The sequence below is a fragment of the Cydia strobilella genome, chromosome 16 (genome assembly GCF_947568885.1).
Source record: "Cydia strobilella chromosome 16, ilCydStro3.1, whole genome shotgun sequence".
In the NCBI taxonomy this organism is placed as follows: domain Eukaryota; kingdom Metazoa; phylum Arthropoda; class Insecta; order Lepidoptera; family Tortricidae; genus Cydia; species Cydia strobilella.
Genome location: NC_086056.1, coordinates 4368239 through 4382498, shown reverse-complemented (window position 1 = coordinate 4382498; position 14260 = coordinate 4368239). Strand labels below are relative to the sequence as shown.

General features: G+C 37.6%; 1 protein-coding gene across 3 annotated transcripts in view; it reads right to left on the bottom strand.

Annotated features, from left to right (window-relative positions):
* The window catches only part of LOC134748360 (protein doublesex), a 256421-nt gene that overhangs the window by 141454 nt on the left and 100707 nt on the right, over positions 1–14260 (bottom strand). The gene's annotated exons all lie outside the window — the stretch shown is intronic.

The window sequence follows — 14260 nt, the reverse complement described above, 5'->3', positions numbered from 1 at the left end:
TAGTGACACAGTTTAAACTATAGAGACATTTAATGCTTGCACATAGTTGTGACATAGAAGTGTCAGTGTGGTTAGCATGTATGTAGTGTCAAATGTGATTTAGAGAAAATCTTTATTTTTATTTTTAAGCAGGATTACTAAGACTAAAAGGGTAGGGTAGGAAACAGTGGCTCGGAAAAAATAGCCTGGGTACAGTGGCTTTTTATTCCTATTTTCTTGCGGACATTTATTCGAAAATTCGTGATATTAAACTTGTATCATCATCACGATCATATATATATATATAAATATATATATATATATATATATATACATATATATGTATATATATGTATATGTATGCCTTAAGGTTGACTGGTAGAGAATGCCTTATGGCATTAAGTCCGCCTTTTGTACTGTAAGGTTTTCTTTTGTGCAATAAAGATTAAATAAATAAATAAATATATATATATATATACTTACGTCCCACTGCACGTGGCAACAGGCAGCCACGTTAGCACAATGCGGATTGGGGACTCCACAAAAACCAATCAATGTCGAATTGTCCTTTTCATCTACGCACGTCATGTTTGCGCCTCAATGTGTGTGTAAGCTCCTTGGGGCAGTCAGTTGAAAATATTTTGGCGTTACCATGGCAACTTGGAACAGAATATGTTGTTATTTATTTAAAATTGATAAGCAATATTTGGTACAATACTACAGCATTTTGATTTCGTAACCACCGTAACCAGTTGAAATACTATAACATTTGAAACCTTCGCACTTTGAACACATATTACCTAAATCACATTTACAATCGGGTCTATCGCTATCGCTGGGTCGGGGCTATTGCTGTAGGCCGAGCACATGATTGGCGCGACAGTATCTCGCCGCGAGATAGACTACCCGTCTTTTACTAACTGTATTAATTAAAGAGGGAAGGGTAGTCTATGTCGCGGCGAGATACTCTCGCGCCAATCATTTGTGCTAGCCCGACTAGGACGTCAGTTAGCCGCGACCACGACCAGTGAAACCTGAGTCGAAACGTCGGTAAATCCATACTTAATATTATAAATGCGAAAGTGTGTCTGTCTGTCTGTCTGTTACCTCTTCACGCTTAAAACGCTGAACCGATTTAGTTGAAATTTGGTATACAGATAGTTTGAGTCCCGGGGAAGGACATAGGTTGGGGGGTGAAAAGGGGGGTGGAAATTTGTATTGGGAATCAATAACCGCTGAACCGTTTTAGATGGAACTTGGTATGGGGATAGTTTGAGGAGGAGTTTGAGGTGGGGAAGGATATAGAATAATTTTTATCCCCGAAATCATTAAAAGGGTGTAAAAAATGGGGTGGAAATTTATAGAGTGGACCAATTTGGGGGTGCAAAAAAGGATGGATTTAAAAGCAGATTTGTTTAAAATTTTAGGTACCAAAATTACTAATTCCACGCAGACGAAATCGCGGGCAAAAGCTAGTAAATAAATAAAGGTAACAAAATAAATTCGCGATAGACCCGATTGTAAATGTGATTTACTGAAATATTGAAAGGACGATTTTTGTAACTACATATTTAACTGGTACGTTATCTTATCTCCTCGTATTCTTGCCTTGAAGAACATCAGTCAAACAAGGGTAATTAATATTTTATAGTACAGCCAGCAGCAGGTTGCTAAGCGGACCAGGTGTTCAAAATATAAAATATTAGATTCACTCACTTTATTATGTTTATCAATTCTGTCATTGAATTTAATGTCGTGTAGCTACCACTGGCGCTAGTTATGCACGCTTAATGTCGCGCCACGATATGGTCCGACCGGACCGGTACATCGGTTGATCTGTGCAATTCTACTTTAATTTAGTGTCATGTACTTATGTCGTCATGTATCTGTTTTTTGTATAAGTTTGTGTAAACTGTGTGTAATTTATTTTTCACCATATTTTATGTTTCTTTCCATTATGTTATCTTTATTTTTGTCTATTACCTTCCGTGATTCTCACTTGATGGTCTCACCGGAAGATCAGCGCTGGAAGTCGCCAGCAGCATGCTGAGGAGGCCATTTCGTAAAACTTTATTTTCACTATGTTCTTTTAATGTATGTCTATTGTCTGTGTGTTTACGAATATAAAGTAGTCTATTCTAAAATGATCTTGACGCGACTTAATTGTTACGAGAATAAGAGCGTGTCAAGGTAATTTTGAACACCTCGCCCGCTTAGCAACTTCTGCTGCTTACTGTACCTACTTAACTGACTGTAAGATTACAATGAGTTATAATGAAACTATCTTTGTAAACAGAGATATATTTTATCTCAGGTCAACACGGTTGCGAAGAGCAATATTGCAATTAAATTGAAACATTAATTGAAGTGATATTGAATGGCAAATGTACTTAAAAGATAACTAACTTAATTTTAAAATATATTAAACATATTAAAACGGGTCACTCACGTATTTTAAGTCGAAAACGCTCGACATGTTTCACTCCGACCGAAATACGTGAGTGACCCGTTTTAATATGTTTAATATGTCTGTGTCTCACGGAAGTTTTGTTATTAAAATTAATTTTAGAATACTTGTTGAACGGCCTTCAAAGTCAAAGTCAAGTCGGTTTTATTAGTCAGTCATAGTGACCAGGGATCGTTACCGGTATAACTTAAAATCAAAATATCACGTAACATTCGAAATATATCTTTGATATTGTAGAATGGTATTTCGGTAAGGACAATGAGTTATCAGATCACCTAAATGAAATGGAAAAATATACATAAGCAACCGAGATATCGAAATTGAATACCGGTTAATTTGTATGAAAAATATACCGGTATTCGATCCCTGGTAGTGACGCTACTTGCGAAGTAGGAGGTCCCGGGTTCGAGTCCTTGTAAGGGCATTTATTTGTGTGTTTATCACGGATATTTGTTCCTGAGTTATCGATGTTTCCTAACTACATATGTAGGTATATGTATGTTTATATTTTTATAAATACATTATAATTATTATATCGTCGTCTAGTACCCACAACACAAGCCTTATTGAGCTCACTGTGGGACTTGGTCGGTTTGTGTAATGGCTCCTCTACACTATGGCTCAACGTAGGCCAATCTAAGGGCCTAAGGGCCTGACACTCTTTGATAGAGAAAGATAGTCATATTGCGATTCCTATAAGAGGAAAGAGAAAATAGTGCCATGCTTTGTCCTTATCACCGACCGGGTGGCATCATAGCTAGGAGGCGATGGCGAAATACCGAAATTTATAAGAGTGAAAGAGAAAAAATCCTATGCTGCCCAAATTGTATAATGAATATTCTTTCTTTTACCCTCGGTCGCTCGGTGGCGCGTTTATAACTACTTGTATATACTATGTCTATGTAAGGGACGCATTTATGCATTAGAGGGAGCAAGTGATATTGCTATCTCATTCCACCGCATATGTAGCTGCGGCCCTTAGTTTGGCCTACGTTGGGCCATCGTGTAGATTAGCCATAATATGGCTCCCCTACACGGAAACTAAAATGTTCCTGGTATTATTTGTATAGAAAACCAGTACCGGGAAAAATCCCTTATTACAACAATAAAGGGGTTTGGTAAATAATATGTGTTGCTGTTCTGTCCCACAATCACAATATGATCTAAAAGACCTTCCGTGTAGTATCTTTGATAACTTATTGGCCTAGACTTACACGTGTATATGAATAAGCACTTAGACGCCAAGTAATTAACATAATCATGTACATAATAAGTAGTTGAAACGAAGTATGTTTTATCAATCTAATTGTACAATAGCATAATACACTTGATAAAACGATGCAGCGGATGAACTGGCCAGGAAAGGTTCAGAAACACCATATTGACCCGAGCCAATTATGCCTCTACCAATATCCTACATACACAACCAGCTAGAACAACATCACAGACAACTGCACAACAAGTACTGGAGTGAATTGAAGACATATACCTAGGCAATCCATAAGAATCTAAAAGAGGCAACTAGCAACCTGAAGACTTAGGCTAGGCTTCGTGGAGGAGCTGGGGTGGTTAGAGTAGCGCTACCTCGTTTCACGCAAAATAGGCACATTGGATGTCGATTTGCGGAAAATGCCCAGCATAACTAACTAAATACACTTGATAGTAATGAAAATTAGTTTTTTTTACATTTCAGCACAAAATGACCCCATCGCATTGCTCTCGATCTATAACAATTTTAAAGTTGGTTAGCAACCGTTCTCAGATAGATTTTCCTGATCAATTTGTTACGCTTTTACAAGCTTTTATTTAACTTGCAATGTACCTATGTATCTACGGGTCAAAACTTGCAAGCTAAATTTGACCCACTTCCCGACTTCAAATGAAGCTGAAAATTTGCGTACATATGTAAGTCAGGTGACAATGCAATATTATGGTAGCTCATCTGATGATGGAGACAGGAGGTGGCCAAGAAAGTTGTAAAAGACGCTAGTAGCACCCCCCTCAACGGCATAGACGGAAACGCCGCAGGGGATGTTAGTGGGTATTCTCCTCCTCTTCCTCTGGTTAGCAGAGGAAGTTTTAGGAGGAGCGAGTCCCACATACCACCCCCCAATGGGCTTCCCCAGCCCGGGGGTGAGATGCGTAAATGCATTTACCCCTGCGTCAAAAAAAAGGTATTTTGTTGGGCCTCTGTTTACTTACATAGGCCCAACAAAATGCCGTACCAAAATGCTACTAGGGGAGGTGCATATACTGTGCATATGCCGTACCAAAATGCTACTAGGGGAGGTGCATATACTAATCCAATCACTGAATGTCAAGATCTTGTTAAGTCATTGTACATTGTCTAAGAAAAGTGCAAGTCAATGTATTTTCGTATGAAAACTGCCATCTATATCATCATCATTTATAATTCTTAAACGTAAAATTGACCTTAACTGACCTCAGTTATTAATAGTCACAAAACTAGATAAAAAGCATAAATTATTTTAAGCCCTTAGAAAAATGGTTTCGAAATCTAAATGGCCATTAAATGATTAAATATGCCTAGAAGGCTATGTTTTTACACAGCGACCAAAAACAAACGAATAAAATCAGTGACAGATTTTAAACGTAAGTACATATACCTAAAACTAAAATGGTAAATTAGTGAAAAGAGAGGCGCGGAACGCTTTGTTGTATGAAGGTTTGTTCGTCTTAAATATTTACTAGTCTGCCTATGCTCATAGGGTGCCGTTGATTGCCGTTAGAAGACAAAGGCATTATTTTATTCGATCCAGTAATAATCAACTTTCCATTACTTAGGTATTTCATGTAATCATGCATGCTTACAGATCACCTTATTGTTACGGTCGCTTCTCTTTTACATAACTTAACATTTGCATAGCTGTATAACCTAGCTACCTAACAAACAATTAGGCGACACTTAGCATTTATTTTATCACCTAAAGACATAGAACGGCTGTAGATTAGCTACATATTCTTAGCTTACAGGCTCTAGTGACATCAAGGTCTTTAACAGGTCGCTATAATGCATCTTAAGTGAATTCTAAAATCTTAACATCTACATATAAAAGTAATAAGCAGCAGAAATTTTTACTTAAGCTTCTAAACAGGGCATAAAAAGTATTTTATAGTTCCTTGTATCGCAATCGCTACTTTCTTGTATCACTCTCGACTGTATCGAAAGAGAGAGCGTCGGAAAGATATGTGCCCATTGTGCCCAATCCGGGAATATTACGGAGTTCTATTTTTAGAACATCAATAGAACCTCTGGAGTAAACAAGCGCTTATGTAGATCTGTTTTAACCCTTATATTAAGCGCCTACTGTTAATTGGGTAGCCAGGCACCCCTAAGACGCATATTAAGTACTATAGCTTTTGCCCGCGACTTCGTCTGCGTGGAGTTAGTAATTTGGGTAGCTTATTTTTTTTCCAATCTGCTTTTTATCGATTCCCTATACTAACTTCCACCCCCTTTTCACCCCCTTAAATGACTACCCTATGGCCTTCCCCGGGACTCAAACTATCTCTTATACCAAATTTCATCTAAATCCGTTCAGCGGTTTAAGCGTGAAGAGTTAACAGACAGACAGATAGACAGACACACTTTCGCATTTATAATATTAGTATGGATTGGGTTGAAATGTCCGCTATAAACGGGTGTCTCGGTAGCTCAGTTTGTACCGGAGGGCTGGTATCCTGGAGTCGCGAATTCGAGTCTCGCCCGAGATAGTGAGTTTTTCCACTTTTCCTATAAATCTAAGCATTGTGGTACTGTTCGCAGACGTTTCTGCTTAATACATACTAATATTACAAATGCGAAAGTATGTCTGTCTGTCTGTGTGTCTGTTACCTCTTCACGCTTAAACCGCTGAACCGATTCAGTTGAAATTTGGTATACAGATAGTTTGCGTCCCGGGGACATAGGATACTTTTTATCCCAGAACTCACTCCTCAAGGGGGTGAAAAGGGGGTTGAAATTCGTATGGGGAATCAATAACGGCTAAAACGATTTAGAAACTTGGTATGGGGATAGGTTAGTATGGGGATTTTTATCCCCGAAATAATCCCAGTAAGAAATGGGGTGCAAAATTATAGAGTGGACCAATTTGGGGTCGAAAAAAAGGATGGATTTAAAAGCAGATTTGTTTAAAAATTTTGTTACCCAAATTACTAATTCCACGCAGACGAAGTCGCTGTCAAAAGCCAGTACACAATAATTTTAGGTGTGGTATAACCTACTTAAATGTCTAATTTCTGAGATAAGTGCTGGTCTCTACAAAGTTAATGTAGTTGTATAACCCGTTTAAAAAGATGCAGTATTCTGACATTAGAGGTCTCAAACTCTAATGAAAATTAAATGTGTTAAGTCTAAGACAAATTCGTGCTTCGAATTTGACAGCTAATATAACTCAAATTCTGGCTGTGACTATTGATCCTAGCGACAAAGTGTACACCTTTCGTACCTCTTTCGTAGAACATTTTATGTAGATTACTTATATGTACCTATAACAACATTTTATGCCTCTTGCCCTATTGGCCACCATTTAGGAGTTATATATGAAAAACAAAAAAGATGAAGGGAGAAGAAGGGAAAAGTACAGGATACATTTCGGGGAGTGTGCGATGGGATTACATAATTTAATCCCCCCAATCTCCATTCTGCCACCGTGGGACTAGACGCGGACTTGCGTTTCACCCTTACGTCGTTACTCTGCCACTGATTCGTACTAAGCGCTATGCATCCAGCTTTATCATGCGAACGGCTAAGGAGTGGAATTCACTTCCTGCAAATATATTCCCAGTCCACTATAACTTGGATCTTTATAAATCAAGAGTGAATAGACATCTTTTAGGTAAGCATGATCCATCCTAGACTGCATCGGCACTTACCATCAGGTGAGATTGCGGTCCAATGCTTGCCTTTTTTAATAAAAAAAAAAAAAGTGTGGACTGAACGAAGTGTAGTGACAAAAATTGAGAATGGTATGTTGAGATGGTTTCGACACGTGGAAAGAATGAGTGAAAGAAGGCCTAACAAAGAGAGTGTAAAAGGGAGTGGTAGAAACGGGAGTTGGAAGTGGCAGACCTCGGCGGACTTTCTCTGATCAGATCGGGGAAATCCTGAATAAAGGCTAGTTCAAGAGCACCCTAAACCGGCGAGCGTGTATGAGGAATGTCATGAAAGTGAAGAAAGCGAAAGAGATATGTCAGGATCGTAGCAAGTGGAAATCCGTGGTCTCTGCCTACCCCTCCGGGTAATAGGGGTGATTATATGTATGCATGTACCTATATGTAAACTAAAAAGAAGGGACTTTTACACACTTCAAACTACATTTTGTTATGAAATTCAACATGTGTCATGATCCCTATGGCGACCTACCGCAGGCAAATGGTATTCTATGGGGGATACGGGTAATCAACGTTGCGGTTTGTACAAATATCTAGTACAGTACACTATCGTGTGTTAGCCAAGTTCGCAAAGCAAAAAAGGCCATTTCGGACCTCTTTTTAAGCCCCGACGCAAAAAGAAGGGTGTTATATGTTTGACGCCAATGTCTGTCTGTCTGTAGCAACATAGCTCTCCAACGGATGGACCGATTTCGGTGCGGTTTTTTACGTTTTCTTGCGATGGTTCTTAGATATTTGATAGAAATTGTTCCAGCATTTGAAAAGTATCAGCTCTCACTGGTGCTGCCATCTATACATAAATTCACAAAAACACAAATCAAAATATTTAATAAAAATAATTTGATTTGTTCCCGAAGTTAGATAGATGGCAGCACCAGTCTCTCTAGCTATATCGTAATTCCGTAAGGAATTCGTATAGGAAGTGCAAGCAAGTACTGCTTGCCATTAAAGTTGGCCAAAGACGCCTAGTCTTAGTAAGATTTTGATCACACGCCTATGGGTTTTTTAAAGACATTTCACTCACGTTTCACATTAAAAAAAATGTACGGAACCCTTGGAACGCGAGACTGACTCGCACTTGGCCGGTATTTTAAAAATCATTTATTATTACGTCTATCCTTTTTAAAACACTTTCTGTGAGAGCTGAGAGGGACAGGAAAGGATAATATGTATGTACTTTCTCTATCCCTTTTAGCAGCAAGGTAAAAATAAAGGATACGTGTCTACATGTAAATATAACATTTAGAACATAACAACGAAGTCATTAAACGCCCACAAATCACACATTTCAAAAACGCACTAAGTCCAGACATATTCAAACTATCATCAGAATGTTCACATTACCGTACAGTTTTCTAGGCAGTGATGTAGTTTTTACGAGCGCGTACGACGCTGATTGGTTGAAGAATTGTTAACATTTAAAACGTAGGAATATGGCGGCCACGGGTATGATGGCGAGTAATTAAGTTTTACGATTCTGTTGTCTTAATTGGAATGCTTCGATGGGGTATGAAACAATGTATCAGTGTTAAGGCCAGGTCCTTTCGCCAGTTACAGCTACCATTTATTTGGAGTATTTGTATCGATCTCTCCCAATACTCCCATATAGTGTAAAATAGTAAAAAAATATAATTATGTGTTAGCCTATGATGTCCCACATCCCACATCTGAGCAAAGGCCACCCTCTCATTCACACATCTCTATCTAATTGTCTATGGCAATAATAGACCAATATAAATACTTAACTAAATTGTAATGTAGATATAGTTACTTAGTTACTTTTAAGTGATGTCCGCATTAGGAAAAGCTAAATAACGATGAATATGCTCAATTGTATTTTTGTACAAAAATAAATTTTATTTGATAGTCTACCGACGAGTAAAGTCCATTTTTCAGTATCCCGACTTTGTGTTGTATCAAAATAGGTATTACAATTTAGTCTACTCTCTTATATGTATAACCTCGTAAGACCCACCATAGAAAGTTATTCAATTTTTAATTTGAACCTTGTTCTATGAGTAAATTGGATCGAATTTCATTTGTTTTACAACGCAGTGAAACAAAAGAAATGCTACTTTATTTGTTTCATGAAAGGTTCAAATTAGATTGCAATGAATATGTACATTTAGACTCACGAGGTACTCATAAGATAGAGTAGAACCCGCCTAATACGACCACGTTGAATACGATTTCCAACGTAATACGCCATTTTACGCTGAAACCGGAACCAAATAATTATTTGCACGGTTATACCTACGCTTTCCCGCTTAAAACGGTTTTTTGATGTAGTCCCTTCAGAATCTTATTAAGCGGGTATTAGCGTATATCCACAGCTCTCAAAGTAACCTATAACACTAGTTTCTGACCGCAACTTCGTTTGCGTGGATGATAATTGATAAAAATATCCTATGTCTTTCTTTGGGTCTCAACTAATCTCTTTAAGCGTGAAGAAGTAAAGGGGCCCACTGACTATCAGACCGCCGGACGATATCGGCCTGTCAGTTGTCCGGAACTGTAATTTTTTTATTCTAACTGACAGGCCGATATCGTCCGGCGGACTGATTGTCAGTGGGCCCAGACATACAGACAGTTACTTTGCGCATTTATAATATTAAGTAGGGATTACGTTGGCAACACAAAACTAACAATACTACGGGCCATAACATAAATTGCAATTTTTTATAGCATTTCTGCGAAGTCTGCACCACACGGTATTATTGCAGTTTTACAACTTGGACCATTAAAAGGTACGATTTAACATTTTTACAATCCTTAATTGTGGTACAGTGCGCTCGATTTATGATTTTAGGGCTTGATAAGGCTCGTTGTCGTTTTCAATAATTTAAAAGATATTATTGTTGTAAAGGTCAAAGGAAAGGATTAGTTGGACTGAAAGAAAGACGAATGAAGAGGTTTTGAATATGGTAGGAGAAAGGCGAAGCTTATTAAATACCATAAAGAATAGGAGAGGCAAGATGTTAGGACACCTAATACGAAACGACAACCTTTTCCTAAACATCCTGGAAGGCAAAATTGAAAAAGACGAGAGGCAGTGGAAAGCCTAGAATCTCATATCTGAGCCAAGTAAAAGAGAATGCATCGTACGAGCAAATCAAAAGATTGGCTTAGGAAAGAAAGGACTGGCAATTACTCCACCGACAAGAGCAAAGCTTTTAAGTTATGATGTTGATGATAAAAGGTCAATGTAGTAAGTGGCTAATTTAGTAAAGAAACGGTAAATGAGTGCGTGAGATTCTGGAATTTCGTACGGATCAGTAAAATACAATTGCAAACAAACAAAGATTTGATTTGATTTTATAAAGTATTTAAAAAATGTGCTGTATAAGAATATAAGAAAAATACGAAAGTTACTATATGTCTGTTGCATAAAGGATGACTCACGTTAGACCGGGCCGTGTCCGGGCCGGAGCTTCCGGCGCGTTGTTTTCTATGGAAAGCATTACGTCATGACCGGGGCTCGGGAGTGCGACGGTGCGGGCACGGTACTGGCCCGGGCCGGTCATGCTATGTGCAAAGGCCTGACATCCCGGGGCCTCCTGACAAGCCATTGCTCTTGGGGTGGTATTCCACTTGTTGAAAATCTGTGTCCAATGTGCATTGCGTCTCACTCTCTCATTAAGCAAAATGTGAAACGCAAATACACGTTGGACCAAGATTGGACAGATGGAATACCACCCTTCGCAATATGCATGCCCGGGTGTGTCGGAATATATTTGCCAAAATAAAAAGGTTACAAAACGTCATAAATTTGTTTCTTAAATATGATGGTTTAGCTAATTCGTTACTTGGTCGGTTAATCTATGAAAATCTTCAACCCTAAGAGCGCTTTCACACTGTCCAATCAGATATCGGACGCCGGATGAACCCTTAAAAAACAGCAGCTAGAGAGCATCCTATGGCGGCAAGTACGTAATTTTTTGTATTAACGCTATATTTTGAACAATAATTAGGTAATAATTAAGTGGATAAACAGATATAAAAAGGCACTTTTAAATTTGGCACCTTTGTGGTCGTATGCGACATCCAATATCGGATCGGACAATGTGAAAACGTTCTAAGGATGAATCTAGGCTATTTTATTTTAAGAAGTCCATCTTAACATGGCATAGTCCCAAATTCACATCGCCGATGCCGCGGGCATAACTTGTTTGAAAAAAAGTCTGCATCTTTAACTATTGTTTTCTGTCTGTCCTTGTCTGAATCGAATAATATAGTGATATGTAGTAAATGACAACTGTTGTAAAATTGTTTCATTCATAGCTTTATAGTTTGAGCATAAAATGAAACATTAAGGGCTATTAGTACCTATAGCCTCACTAAGAAAATTTTGTCTGTCTGTAATAGGGCCACAATCACAATGTTACCTATTTGGTATCGTTTATTCTGCGTCCTAATGATTAAAATTTAATCGATTTCGGTTCGATTCGATATCGATCTAATTTAATTAGATACAAGTTTAATTTAGTCAAATTATTCGATGTCTTGAATAGTTTTCGAGATATCATCAATTGAAAGTTTATTTGAGGTTCTCAATTGTATCTTGATATCTACATCAGTGAAGCTACTAGGCCAGGTTTGGTATCGTTTTCGTATAAATCGGGAGTGCCAAATTCATTTATGGTATCACATTACTAAGACTCCACTGTCCGTCTGTCTGTCTGTCACCAGGCTGTATCTCATGAACCGTGATAGCTAGACAGTTGACATTTTCACAGATGATGTATTTCTGTTGCCGCTATAACAACAAATAATAAAAGTTAATAAATATTGTTCCCATACAACAAACGTGATTTTTTTGCCGTTTTTTCCGTAATGGTACTGAACCCAGTGCTCGAGTCCGACTAGCACTTGGCCGGTTTCTTTTTCAATTTAGGCATATTAAAATGAGCTATGTATGTATTTTGATATGTATGTAATAATTGTACATGTAACACATTATCTACAACGTAACAATATTGTCGATTTGTACAATTGTAAAGTATTTTGTGATACAGAAAACCAGCGCTGGCTTCCAAGTCGGCATTTTGCTGAGTTGCCCATTTCGTGGTGTACGTTTAACACCGTTAAATGTAACACTTACAAATGTCAATAAATGTTAATTAAATGAGCTTATATATGTATGTCAAAGGAAAAATAGCGCGTACAAACTGCCGCGCTTATAGCATAAGAGCAGTAACTCATTTTGAAACAGTGCCAACGATTTAAAGTTACGCATCGGTTGCATTCAAATTCATAATCATATAATAATATATTGATGTTTATTGTTGATGAATTCTACGGTCCGTCAATTTTGCGTGTGAACCAGTGAAATGAAGTATTAAAATAAAAAGCATGATGTATTTAGTCTTGCTTTTCTTGCATATAATTAGAAGCGGTTAGGGCAGTATAATACACTACGAGTATTACATGCTATATCTTGTGCTATAAGAAAAAATCGTGAATTGCCAATTCAGAACTGAAACAGATATCGTATACTAAAGAAAAAGTGACCAAATCCTCCAGTGATGGGGTGCCAACCCAAAGCTTTTGCATTCGCGGTAAACGCCATAACCACCCGGCAAGCGGCGGCCAGATCGCGGCGTCGCGTCGGTACCAGTCGAAATTTTTGCCGGTGCGAGCCATATCGTCGAGCCGAGGTCGTCTTGGCAATATTTTACATGAAAATGTTTTTGGTAGGGTTACACAAGTTTTTGTAGGTTACTGTGACAATCTTCCATCCCCTAATTTAAAGGAAGGGGGGTGATTTAATAACAATCCTAAAATATCTATTTTATTGTTTATAACAAGGAGTCCCTATATCAATTTTCAGACCTCTAGCATCAAAATTTGCGGAAGTCTCATACAAACTTCCATCTCCTAGTTTAAGGGTTTGGGAGGTAAAAGTTTCATGTTTTAGGGTTTTTCCTGTTGTTTGTGCCCTAATACTAGATTACATACCAAATTTCAGCTTTCTAGGACTTCAGGAAGTACCCTAAGAATTTTAATGAATGATCATCAGTGAGTGAGTGACGAAATCGTTTTGTTTAGATATCAATAAAATCTCAAATATAAGAGCTATGCAATTGAAACTTTTTATGATTAATAAGTCCACTATTGACATCATATCTCGAGAATTTTGTTAATCTGGTATAATCCAAACCCAAGTTATGAGGGTTCAAAAAACGACGAAGCGTTTCGAGAAAAGGTAGGTTGCGCTTCGCTTGGCTCGTCTTGGCGGGGGCACGATAGTATATTAGAAACCACAATCCCCTAATGAGGGCGCCACTGGACGGACGATGCCCTATTAATATTAAATAGTTTTATTTTGAAAAGCAAAATAAAACAATATTTCATATCTGTCATTCATAAAGGTATTTCATATTTAATTGCCCACAAAAAAGTTGAGTACAATTGTTTTTGCAATTTGCAAAATACGTCCAGAAACCCAAAATTTAATTAAATAACTACTACGCTCGCAATTATAAATTTTTATTTGTTGCTTAGTCGTAAATATTTTATAACGATGTATATGTGTGCGTAATTAAAATTAAAGAGATAATTTTAATAGCGCCGGTTACCGTCGGTTTCCAACATTGTTTCATTAATGTAACTTGTTATTTGTTAATAATCAGTACCTAATAAACACGAATATAAATATGTTTTATATTCGTGTTTATTAGGTAGGTAGGTTTCTCATTTTAAAACGACTAGCTAAATAGATTGCTCTGCAACTTTGTACTTACAATAAGATAAAGTAGGTCTGTACTTAGTTTATGTAGCTTCAGATACCATAGTAAAAAAATACAGCGATATTAAGTTTTTCGCACGAAACTTGTTTTTGCTCTATTTCGTTTGTTTTATAAACTTGAGCTATATAAACTAATTACAGACCTAGATATA